Source organism: Canis lupus, chromosome 11, assembly GCF_003254725.2.
Source record: "Canis lupus dingo isolate Sandy chromosome 11, ASM325472v2, whole genome shotgun sequence".
Lineage (NCBI taxonomy): Eukaryota > Metazoa > Chordata > Mammalia > Carnivora > Canidae > Canis > Canis lupus.
This window is the reverse complement of record NC_064253.1, coordinates 68,392,428-68,405,602: the sequence shown is the minus strand read 5'-3', so window position 1 is coordinate 68,405,602 and position 13,175 is coordinate 68,392,428. Positions and strand designations below refer to the sequence as shown.

General features: G+C 42.9%; 1 long non-coding RNA gene across 4 annotated transcripts in view; it reads right to left on the bottom strand.

Annotated features, from left to right (window-relative positions):
* Positions 1-13,175, bottom strand: part of LOC112650584 (uncharacterized) — a 106,222-nt gene that overhangs the window by 31,422 nt on the left and 61,625 nt on the right. The gene's annotated exons all lie outside the window — the stretch shown is intronic.

Here is a 13,175-nt window from a genome sequence, read left to right as displayed (position 1 = left end):
CAGACAGAAGTTACTTTTTCGGAGTCACACAATGAGTTCTTGGCAGATCTAGGGCTGAGATACTGTCTTCCCGAATCATAATCCTGGGCTTTATCATTGCTCTTAGCAAATAGTATTTGTTTTAATAACTGGAGGAGAGATTGGAGGAAGTCATGAGAAGTATTATCAGATACCTTTGGGGGATGTAGAAGGGGGGAGGGGACTGCTTCCATGTCCCTTAGAGGAAAAAGCTAGGGCTAAGCAGTTGCAGTTTACAAGGTCATCGTTTGTGGCCCAATACCCAGAAAAAGTATTTACCCCCCAAAATACAATATTCCCAGATAGTGATTTCTCAGTCCCTGGATATATTCAAGCAAAGGGCTTATCTCAAGGGTTCTGGAGAAGCCGTTCCATCATTGAAGTGGTAGGAGGGATAGAGTCAAAGGATGTCTGAGGTCTTTTCCAAATCTATGATTATGTAGCCATTTGCATTTTTTTTAGTGCAGGCATTTTTAAAATTGACTTCCGTGTGTTCTACTGGATTATTAAGAACCTGGCAGGGCTTGTCAAGAGTTGAGTGGCTCCCAGCCTACAAGTGGCCGCCATTTCCCACTTTGTTCCAAGAGTGTCCAACACAGATTAACTGTTTGATCTTGACCAGTAGTGAATGCCATGGAACTTTAGAACCATTGGGATCTACAGAGTTTATCTACTCCAAGTTACATCATTTTAATGATGAAGAAACCTGGGCTCAGGGAGATGACATAAATGGTCCAATGTCAGACAGTAGCTGGTAGCAGTGCTGAGACTAGAATTCACAGCCCCTGACACCCAGCCCAGCAGTCTTTTCATTTCATCCATGAATCAGTTTTGTGGGTTTGTGTTTTTTTTAAGCACTTGTCACATGACAGCACTTATCTAGACTGGAGAGCAAGACAAGAAGGAACATGACCGGGCAAGTTCTAATCTCCTATTGCAAGCATTCAAGAGGAGGTAAAAACATGAGGATGCGCAAACGAAGTAGCTGAACTTAATCAAATGACTTTATTCATAAAGTCATTAAAATATGTAACTGCCCCCGCTTTTGTTCCAGGGGTATACAGATTGAACAAATGTAGGTATTTATGTGGTTTTACTGATAAACCCCAAGCGCTTTCATTGATCCTATGTTTTATGTTAAAACGTCACAATCCCAAGGTAAAATGCATATTGTATACTGTTGGATACTGGTAACTGGTAAACATCTTATATCTTCCGGCACTACTGTGCAAATTCTAATCACTGTGAATGAAATGTTGTATGTGTTAATGTATTTAATAGATGTAACTTAATAAATCGGCACGGAAAGCCATAAAATCTTAATAATTAGATCAATTCTTTTGTTTATCTGTTCATTTAATTTTCTTTCTAGATTAAGATCTAAGGATAACCTCTTGGGATTTTTTTTTTTTTAGTGCATCTAGCTCTCCATGTACTCGAATGCAAAATGGCAACCGATTGTTCACAAGTTATAATAAATCTTACAAAACTTTTCAAGTCCCACAAATTGAGGGATTCTGGTCAAATGAGGGGAAGGGAGACAAGGAGGGAATCCACTGAGCTTCTTCTACGAATTAGAAGACTCTGTGGGTAAGTGACATATCCAACCACCCTGAAAAAGAGAGAGTGAAGCCAGGACTGTGTTAGTGCTTGACGGAGCCCAGAACTCTCTGACACTATACACCCTGCCTCTTACAAAAACAGCAATTGGCAAGGATCAAAAGGGTTCAACTCAAGCCATCTCTTACCCTTTTCCGTCGCTGGTGCCCAGCCAATATTACTTGGGGACCATATTAAATTGCCATTTCCATGGGTCAGAAATGGTCACATAGAAATTTCATTTGTTGCCAGCTCATTGCCGCAGGTAAAATCAGATGTGGACCAAGGGAGAAGGATAACGCTCTCCTCTAAAACTTTAATCTCAAAAATTACTCTCCCAGTGGGAAAACCTGTGAATGTAGGGGTGCCCTTCGGAAACTTAGCTCTCAGGTTCAGCTCACACCCACTCCTGGAAGTGATGAGAGCAAAACATTTTTTATACTTACAGAGATAAATGAATTATTTGCCCTTAGCTTACTAAAAGCCAAATACCTACAAAAGTCATAATGCTAGTTCCCCAGATGAGAAAAACCATTCCTAATCCAGCTCACCAAAGTCAACATTTTCAATCAATTCTCAAAAGGACTCTCCATCCCTAGGAACTTGGGAGCAAAAAGGCAAAACTAACCAACTGTTAAGACATTCTGACTACCATCCCTGTTTCCATTGCTCACACTCACCCACACACACATAATAATAATAACAACAACAACAACAATAATAACAATGAAAATGCCCAAGGGTGGAATTATAGGAAATAGTAGACCCAGAGTCAACAGACCTGTATTCCAGGCCCATGTCTGCCAATTGGCAAATTCTGAGGCCTTGGGCCAACCAACTATTTCATCTCTGTAGATCTCCATTTCTTTCTCTGAGACTCCTGAGCAGAAGTAAATTAAGGCAACTAAAATCCCTTCCATAAGCAGTTTACAAACAGGTTTCAAGAATTCTGGGTTTATAATGCCTGACTTTCCAGTGAGTTTCCCTTTTTCTGGAGATAAGAGGGTTTCTCCAAGAGAAAGCAAAATTCCCTTGTACCTTATACTACAAAACTCTCCAGCTGGTATGTGGGGACTTTTCACCCCATCAGTGCAGGACATAGAAAGGTAACTAGAATTGAGATGTAAAGTCCAGAGTTGGCAAAGTAAAAGTTCCATTTTGACAGCAATCTTCATTCCCCCTCTGGCTTATAATTGGGCTTGGAAGCAGACTGGCCATTCCACATAACCCAGACTTTAACACCAGTCTCAGGGCATGCATTTCCTGTGTTCTTACCTTATGTCAGACACGGAGCTCAACTTCCTGTAGTTCATCTTACACCACAGATGGGATGGAATCACACTGTCAGTCCATTTCACAGATGAGGGAAATGAGGCCTAAGAGATGAAATCCACTTATCCAAAATTATTCGGCTAAGCCAGGATTTGAACCAAGGCAGAGTAAAAGTGCCCAATGCTCTGAGTTTATTGTTAGCAGTAAATAACAATAGCTGATGTTTATAGGGCACTTGGAGTGCTAAATGCTTCACCTGCACTATCTCCTTAAATCTTCAGTCGGAGCCTACCTCCCTAGGCTCAAGTCAGTAAAACTCATCTTCTCCATCCATGCCACCCCCCCCTTCCAGATTGGCATTCCTGGGAATGGACCGCCAAATCCTCAAAAGATGACTGGGTCTTTTATTTAATGCAATAACCATAGATTGAACAACCATTTTCACCCCAGGAAGGATCTGAGGATGCTGTCCCTTACTGAATGCCATGCAATACCTGATGTCTCATTCCTAGTACTTATAATAGGAACACTGGCACTGCCACTTTCCTATCAACCCAACCTTACCCATTCTGGGGTGCCCTAATTCTGACCACATGCAGGCCTCACATCAGCCCCAGCTCTCAACCACAAGATCACTTGGGTAACTTCTCCACTGGCCCCAGGTCCTTTGCAACATCGCCACCCACCTGGGGGTGACCTCTGGAGCTCCATTTTGCCTTTGTGTATTCTCTATTCTGCTTTTGTCAACCACAGAAAGATCTGAGCACCCACTATGTGCCAAGCAATGTGCTAAAAACACATTTTCCTTTCAGTATCGCAGAACCCTGAGAGTATAGAGTATCATCATGCCCATTCTCCAGATGAGGAATCTGAGGTCAGGGAGGTATAGTGACTTGCTCAGAGCCACACAGCCAGAGTCATAAATCTGGAGCTGGCCCTACCAGTTAGTCTAATTTCAGCTTCTCATTCACTGTCTGGCTCTGTGTCTCTTCCTCTTGCTCACTGTATAGGCTTGGACAAGTTATCTAACTTCTTTGGACGTCAGTGAGAATCCCTGAGTTCACTTCCAGCCCCAAGATTCTAGGAGCCCAACTAAGCAATGCCATAATTGTCATCACCCCAAACCACAGATGAGTAACCAGAATTATCATCATCCCAATACTACAGATGAGTAACATCAGGTCTCACGTTTTCAGGGGACACCCTACCAAGAGCCCTCTCTTCTCCAGGATATGCATTCATCCCAGGAGGCCAGGATGCACCATCATCAAAGTCTTTCCTAGTGAGCCTTACCTAGATTTGCCCCTGAACAATGCTGTTTGACTGGTTCCATGTCTATCAGGGCAATAATTTTCCATTTTGACTGCATGTTGGTGGGTGCAGGAAATAGGGATAGATTTAAAACCCTGATACCCAAGCCATACTCTAGACTGGTGAAATCAGAATCCCCAACTGTGGGAGACAAGCAACCATATGTTTTTGAACTCCCAGATAATTCCAATATACAGCTAGAGTTGAGAACCAGAATTTTCAAAGCACTGGCACATGAAGCAGAAAGCCAGACCCTGAAGCTACATTCTCAATTCCATGACATTCCAGCTGTGGAGACCACAGACAGCTGACTAGTCTAACTGAGGCTTGCTTTCCTCATCTGCAAAATAGGCATAACACTGGACCATATCTACAGGTGCCCTTGTGCAGATAAAATGAGATAATGCCCAGGAAGGTGCATGACCCTAGTCAGTGCTTAATAATGACCATTGTCATTCTGGCAGAAAATGACCTGGAAATTCTGTTCTCTATATTTCCTCCCTTCCCCATTTAAGGAAACAAAACCAAATTATGGAAGCTATAAAATTCTAATAAAGGCAAGTAGGGTAAATGATGGGCTGGGGGCTTGGTTAATTCATTCATCAATTGATATTTAATAAGCCACCTCAATGGGTGGGCCCCTGCTGGGTGCTGTGAGTGATTGTCTCACCAAGCTTCCATACCATTGAGCTGAAACTGTGAGGGGCTGCAATGAAGAAATTAACAAATCAAACCAAATTTTGGTAAGTGATCCTAAAGGAAAAAAGCAAGGTGTGAAGACAGAAAACAAGGGGGCTCACATCACATATGGGTGAGTCTGTTTGTTTGGTTTAGTTAACATTTGGACCTGGGACTCCACAGCACAATCGATAACTGATAGCAAGTGTGACTCACTCAGTGGGAACTGCTAATTACTAGGACATTCGGGGGCAAAGAACAAGATGGCTGAGTGCTGGCCAGCTGCCAGCTGTCCTGGAGTCAAAAACAAATGAGTCGCACCTTGGACTCTTCCAGCATGGTTGGTGACAACTACCCCATCAAGCCCTCGTACACCGCTCCAAGCTCTCAAACGGAAAACATTTCTCCTGCAGCCACCACGTGGGGTCCCATACTCCCTGCTATTTTTCAGGAATGACACCTAACTAGTCTTTGCTTCCCTCTCTGTTAGGAACTCTCCCAGTTCTCACCCTTGCACTGGGGAAAACAATCTGACACCATTAGAAAAAGCATTGGCAGTGTCCCTTCTCCCAAGAGTTCCATGGGGAGGAGAATAAGATGTGGGTGACAATATCCACTTTATAGAGAAGTAAACTGAAGCTCAGGGAAGAGGCCATCATGCCTAAGGAGTCATTGGAATAAAGGGAGCTGGGTCCAATTGACCCCAGTACCGTGTTCCCAGCCCTATGATGCCTCTAGAAGATGCAGTCCACGGTCAAAGGGTCAAAGATACCCAACTTTATTTACATAGCCAAAATAAATCCCTATAAGTGCTTGTAGATTTAATGCAGGCAGAAGCAGAAGAGTAAGACACTTTCAGGGATGTTCTCCTGCGTCCAGGACACTCTCCCTGTCCACCAACACTTTGGAGGCATTGCCACCTTCTACTACATGTTCCAAGGCAAGACCTGGGGCCATCTTAGACTGATCACACTCCCTGACCCCGACATTTAATCACTAAGGCTGACCCCATCTTTTATTCTTTATTTCAACACTCCTGCTCACTGGTCACTCTGCCCCATGTGCAGCCCACTCCAGTCTACTCACCACACAGAAGCCCGAGTGGTCTTTCTATAACAAATCATATCATATAACTCTCCCGCTTTAAAATGCCCTAGGAGCTTCCTATCTCCTCTGGGGGGAAATCCAAACTCCTGACCTTGAGAGCACTGAAGTCCAGTCTTGGTTCGGCCTCCTGTTTCAGTTGGTGCTCCCCTTCCCCTAAGTTGGGGGCAACAATATGCTAATAATTGTTTAACAATCAGCTCTCCAAAATAAAGCCCTGACCTGTACCATTTACCACTATCCATGGTGTAGATATTTGCACCATGATCAATTCAAAGCCAACAACATAGGGCCACTGAATGGAGAGTTGAGGGGAGTCGGGTATGGGCACACCATTACATAGTATTTCCAACCCTCAGATACCATAGAAATAAGTAACTGCAAGAGGCTAGAGGATAATAAAATGTGGTGACAATTAAGAAGTGACAAGTTTTGAGGATTTATTACCTTTAATTATAGTATTAGCTTTAATATAATGTATTTGAATGGAAGTGTATGTAATTTAATTCTTAATCATGGCTATGTTTAATGACCAGCTCACAAAATTCCTGAAAAGTTAACATCCAGCTCTTGCAAACTGGTAGACGTTGGCTTCCGCCCCACTGGCTAAAGCACTGCTTTTCCTCATTTCTTGGCCTATTTTTCACTCTGAGTGGAGTGCCTGCCTTCCTCCCTACCTCAAGGGGAAGACTCCGCTCCAATGTCACTTCCACTGTGGAGCCTTCCCTGGATGACCCCATACTGGGGCTCCCTCAGACCCCACCCCATCCCCTCCTCCATCACAGCTCATTGCTTTTCTGTCTTTCCCCCATTAGATGGTATCTTATTGCCTCTTGGAAACTAGCATCAAGTGGAGCCTAAATAATGTTCATGGAGCAAACTAGTACCCGTAGTCCCTTCTTGTTAATTTATCTTCCAATTCCCAAATGGAGATTTATTGTTTTAATATTATTATCATTAATTTTATTATATATTATTCATTATTATTAGTTTTTATAATTATGCATTTCCAATCAGAAATTATTATAGGATTTATTCAATCATGTCTCTTGATCTTGCCCAAACATGCTTTACATGGGGGAGAGAAGCAAGTTGGGGAAAGTGGAAGTAGATGTTTCCACACAAAATCCACAAAATAAATTTTTATCATTTATGTTTTGGCAGATATGTAAGTTCAGATGCCACCTTCATCCCCACTCCAGAATAACTCTCTCCAGCAAGAAGACAGGAGAGAAAGTCAGGACAGGAGGAAGGTAGACCAACCAAGCAGCATCCTGGAGCTTACTCTGGAAATGGTGCAGAACAAACTGGGAAAGAGAATACAAGCACCTGCCAGAGCAGGCTCTGGTGGACACTTCCTATTTGCTCAATTTTTATTCAATTCTCAAGAGAGTATCCATCCAGAATTATTACCTCCATCTTACAGCTGAATAAATAAATGAAGGCTTGAAGAAATACTTTGACTCTTCCAAAGTCTTATAGGTCATGAGCTTGGGAGCTAAGATTTAAACTGAGGGCTGGCTGATGACAAAAACCATGTTCTACAGCTTTTCGTGAGTTAATTACACCTCAGTGAAGCAGTTTTTGTTATGTGCTCTTAATCACTATAACAAAATATACTGTTGCTTTGTCCTCTTCTTTCCAGAAGGCAGGCAAGCAGGCAGGAAGGAAGGAAGGAGAAGAAAGGGGGAGAGAGAGGAAGGAAGGGAGGGAGAAAGAGAGAAAGAGAAAGAAAGGATAGAGGAGGGAGGGAAAGATAGAGGGAGAGAGGGAAGGGAAGGAACACTTATCATAAATGAGAACTGTCCCTGAGGCAGATACGACACTAGGTGTTTCACCCTCATTAATTCATTTGACCTTCCCTAGAAGATAGGTATTATTACTCCCATTTTATACACAAGCAAACTGAGACTAGAGAGCTTAAGAAAACTGGCCAATGCTGCACATCTCATAAGCAGAACTCAGCTGCCAAAGGCTTTCTTCCTGCCATGCTCCCCACCTCTCCCTTCTGACCTGCCAGTGCCCCCAGCCCCACTTCCACGTGCAGCCACACCCAGTGGAGGATGGCAGTACAAATCAGTATCTGAGCATCAGCTCCAAAGAATGTAAATCAACACATGGTTGCTCCAGGAGGACCAGGCTCAGCATCCGGATTCTTCAAGATGACAAGAAAGTAGCCCGTGATTGCATCAGCCAGATATTCTAAGCAGTGTCCCGTGGCTTTGTGAAATGAAGAAGGAAGCTAAGAAGAGAGTACTGAAAAACACTGGACATTTCCCTGTGCTTCCCCAATCATCCCCCGAAACAAATCCTGAAAGGTTAAATGTGGTTTCATCACCAGTGTGGGTGTCAAGTTCATACAAGAGAGAAGAAGTCATTCATACGGTACTTAAGCCTTCTTTACATAAAGGTATGTTACATGAACTCTGGAACCCAGTGCAAAACCACAGAGGGAAAATGCAGCCCCATGCAATACAGCATAGAAAAGCCCAGACCAAAAGACCTGGTCTCTACATGTTGCTCTCTCAAGTGCTTTTAGGCAGGTCACACAACAAAGTTGTTGTGCATTCATCCAATTAACAGCAGCACTTGGTTCTGAGCTCTACGCTGAGCTCTGAGAAAACAAAGAGAAAGAAGACGTTGGGACTTCCAGCTCTACCATGCAGAATAGTGGCTAAGGGTCTTACCTTCCTATCATAACAGCCATAAAACTGAAAATATATGTGACTCAGCTGCCTTGGGGCTTTGGCAGATGTCAGGTTGTGGGACTGCTGAGGCAGCTAGAATCTGTGGGGAAGGCTGCAGGAAAGAAGGACACTATGCAGAGAAGCTGCAGAAATCTTCTTGCAGGTCCCTTTGGTTGGGTATTAAAGTGTGCACATGCAGAAGTTTTGCAGAGGGAGCCACCAGGGGACCTAAGATTCTGAATGGAGATCACAGGGGTCACACACTACTGGGGTCCCATGGGGTTCTGACCAGCTGGAGTCAAAACAGATGACTGGAAGCCCAGGCATTCAACTGTGACCTCAGAAAGGCCATTTTTAGGAGGAGGCTACACCATACTCCATGCAGCTCATCCTGACAAGCCCTTAGAACAAGCCTTGATGGGATCAAGCCCACCAGGAAAAAACCCAACACCAACAACAACTCAATGCCTTTCGAGAGAAGGTCACAAAAATCCAGACTCATGACATAGCATCTACATATGTAACATACAATAAAAAGTCATGAAACATGGGGTCAGGAAAAATTCTACACATAACCAGAAAGAGAAAGAAATCGATAGAAACATACCCAGAAATGGCAGAGCTGTTGGAATCAGGAGACAATGTCTTTAAAATTGCCATTATAGATATGTTCGTAGTTCTAAATGAAAACAGTGGGCATAAGTGAACATCTAGGGACTCTCAGTAAATAACTAGAAGCCATGAAAACAATCAAAAGCAAATTCTAGCAACAAAAAACACCATACCAGAAATTTTAAAATTCACTGTATGGATTAAACAGCATAATGTACATTGCAGGGAAAAAATGTACTGATGAACTCAAAGACAGGTCATTAGAAATGATCCAAACTAAGGCATACAGAGAAAAAAAATACTGAAGCTGAACTTGGGTGACCTGAGGGGCAAAATCAGGTCCAACATATATATTATTAGAGCTCCAGGAAGAGAGAAAAAAAAAAGATTGGAAGCAGAAACAGCAACAGCACAAAGAGAAATAATAACCCAAAATTTCCAAATTTGATTATAAGAAAAAAAAACCCATGGACCCAAGAAACTCAATAAGCTACACATAGGATACATTAAGGAAGAAGAAGAAGAAGAAGAAGAAAGAAGAAGAAGAAGAAGAAGAAGAAGAAAGAAGAAGAAGAAGAAGAAGAAGAAGAAGAAGAAGAAGAAGAAGAAGAAGAAGAAGAAGAAGAAGAAGGAGGGGGAGGGGGAGGGGGAGGGGGAGGGGGAGGGAGGGGGAGGGGGAGGGGGAGGGGGAGGAGGAGGAGAGAAGAAAGAAAGAAAGAAAGAAAGAAAGAAAGAAAGAAAGAAAGACCAAACAAAGACATCATATTCTAATGAATGAACACAAGACAAATCTTAAAAAGCAGTCAGAGAAAAAGACACATTACATTCAGGCAAACAATGACAGGAGCTGTATCCAGGTTCTCAACAGAGACAAGACAATAGAATAAAACCTTCAAATTGCTGAATGAAAAATGGATCAACACAAAATTCTATATTGAGTGAAATTCTCCTTCAAAAATGAAGGCAAAATAGAGACAAGATGGTCTCTATTGGGAGACAGGAGAGCAATGTAGGAGTCTAGACTAATCAAGGGATGAAAGAAATCATGCCTCTCTGGCCCTTTCCCTGAAATCTTGGGGAATGAGAGAGAAGATTGCGATTTTACTGACACCCTTCCCCCCACTCAGAAGGGCAATTTCTTCCTGTTACTCATTCCAGAAATAGCTTTTGCCTACCAAAAAGTTTTGAAAATTTTTTCTGGGAAAGAAATTTTCTTTGGGAATCTTAGCAAAAGACAGACAAAAAGACATATTTCTAGCAGAGTGATGAATGGAGAGAGAATGTGCCGGAAACTTCCCATCATTCAGTGTCCCACCTGGTGACGGAATGGAAAAAAATCTGGACAGGGTTTGCATGGAATCAAAGAGGTCAATGTGATACTGTCTCCAATGATCAGAAATCAGTGTGCGAACTAAGTAAATAGGATTCCCTTCTTAAAATACCCCAGAGAATTTCAGGAAGGGGAATTTTCCTGTAATTGACAACATATCAACAAAAGGACCGATGGGCCTGAGCCATGTTAGAAGGCCAGTGCATTGCAATCATTCATTCACCCAACATTTGATGAGTACCTACCCTGTGCCGTGTTCTATTTGCATTAGACTATACCCACTAAGAACATAAGCAGGGTCTCTGCTCTCAAGAAGCTTACATTCTAGTGGCATGGGGGGTGGGCAGTTTCCTTTAAAGGTGATTGTGGATCATGTACATGCTATGTATGGGTAATAGGAGCAATGGAAAGAGTCATGGGAGTGAGGATTGAGACCTTAAACAGGGAGATGTTGATGATGATGATGATGATGATGATGATGATGATTCTAAAATAAATGAGGGTGGTAAAAATCAAATGGAAAGGATTTCCAGAGATTTTGGAATGGCAGAGATTTTAATTATACTCCTAAGAGTCATCAAATCTCCCCAACTGAGGTATCTCTGGAGCATCTAGAGCCCAGTAGTAATCCCCCAGATGAACTAGGGCCTCTTCCTAATTCTATAGCTAATGAAGTGCTACTTAAAGAGCTTTCAAATCCTGACACTCAGAATCTAGATGCCTGGAACAAGGAGATCTGGATTCCTTACCATTTGACAGTCTTGGTTTTCAGGCACCAGTGGGCTCTTCAGAAGATCCCACAGACCCAGAGACCACAGTTCCCAGCAGCAGCCCCGTCAGGGCAGCAGGGCGCCAACAAGTCAGCAGTCAAGGCGGCTGAGCTGCACCTACATGCAATGGCTGCAGGTCAGCAGCCACATAAAGAAACAAAGACTGGATGAAAGGAAACTGGATCCCATAGTGCCATGAGCACCCTGAAATGAGTCTACTGTTGTCTCAGATGGCCCTTCAAAACACATGCCATCCACATTTTTATCAGTAGTTATCCAAATTCCTGCACTTCATGGATTACCTCCTTAGTGAAGCTTTCCCTGATGGCTCTGCATAGAGCCCCACATCTCTTTTGTTTCCTTCATAGGGCCTTATGTAACCTATTTTTATGTGTCTATAAGGCGGTGGCTACATCTGCCTTTTGCTGCTGAATCCTGGCACCTAGCACAGTTCCTGGAAAATAGTGGGTAGATAATGGAAAGGTGTCAAGTGAAGGAATACTCAACTGGGAAATTGCTTACTGAAAGGAAGAAATGTAGATTTAAACATCCCTAAATATTCACATTGAGTAGTAGCCTTGTAGTGTTTCATTCTAGTGAGACAAAGACTTGAAATTTTGAATTAAAGTATAAAAATATAAACATTCTTTTTTTTATTTTTTTTATTTATTTATGATAGTCACAGAGAGAGAGAGAGAGAGGCAGAGACACAGGCAGAGGGAGAAGCAGGCTCCATGCACCGGGAGCCTGATGTGGGATTCGATCCCGGGTCTCCAGGATCGCGCCCTGGGCCAAAGGCAGGCGCCAAACCGCTGCGCCACCCAGGGATCCCAAAAATATAAACATTCTTAACAAAGGATATTAATTCTATTCCCGAGACATACTAATGCTATGAAACATATAAAAACATTGCAGCTTAAGCATCATCGTTAAAAAAAAATTCTTTAAAGCCAGAAAACAACTACACTGACTCCTTGATAGAAGAGTTCCCCATATGCCGAATTTTAAGCACCCACGAATTTTATTTTGGTATCCTTAAGAATTCTAATTTTCATCTAACTGAATAACTCCAGCTTGGTAATAGTAATAGAAAAGAGTGAAACTGAGAGCCAAGGAATATGATGTTTTGAAATGAAAGTAAACCTTAGCTTCTGCAAAGCCTTGGTTAAGATGCACAGAACAGAGAGGGTGTTCACACAGAACCCAGGAAACAGGCAAAGCATAGAGAACACTGGAGACCCAGGAGAAAAGAATTGCTAAGCTTCCTGGCCTTTGTCAACACTCAGATCGAGGACCGATACAGGCACACACATTCAACACACACGTACACACATGCACCCAGGAGCCTCTTGAGATGTGCATCGTTACATAAACTAAATTTATGAAATTTGCGAGCATTTCAAAACCAAAATCTCCAGAAAATGAAGGTCCATGAGGGTTTCTCTATAAAGAAAAATTTCTGCACCAGTCCACTAGGAAACAAGAAGTAAGCATCTTCCCAAACGAAGCCACATTGTGATGGTAAATCTTCAAAAACGTTCAACAAAGAATTACACGTTGCGAGGTGGTGTTCAGTGTGATCAGGCGTGCAAGGCCTGGAGTCAAACTACTGGCTTTGTGCTCTCTTCATGCTCCTGGCCTACTGAGTGACTGTGGGCGCACGACTTGGGGCCTGGAAGTTCCACCAGCGGCACAACCCCGGACCCCCCACCCCATCTTCATGAGCAAAACGGGGATGAGGATGGTGACACCTCCTCATTCAGTTGTCATGAGCATTACAAGAGACCCCGCGTA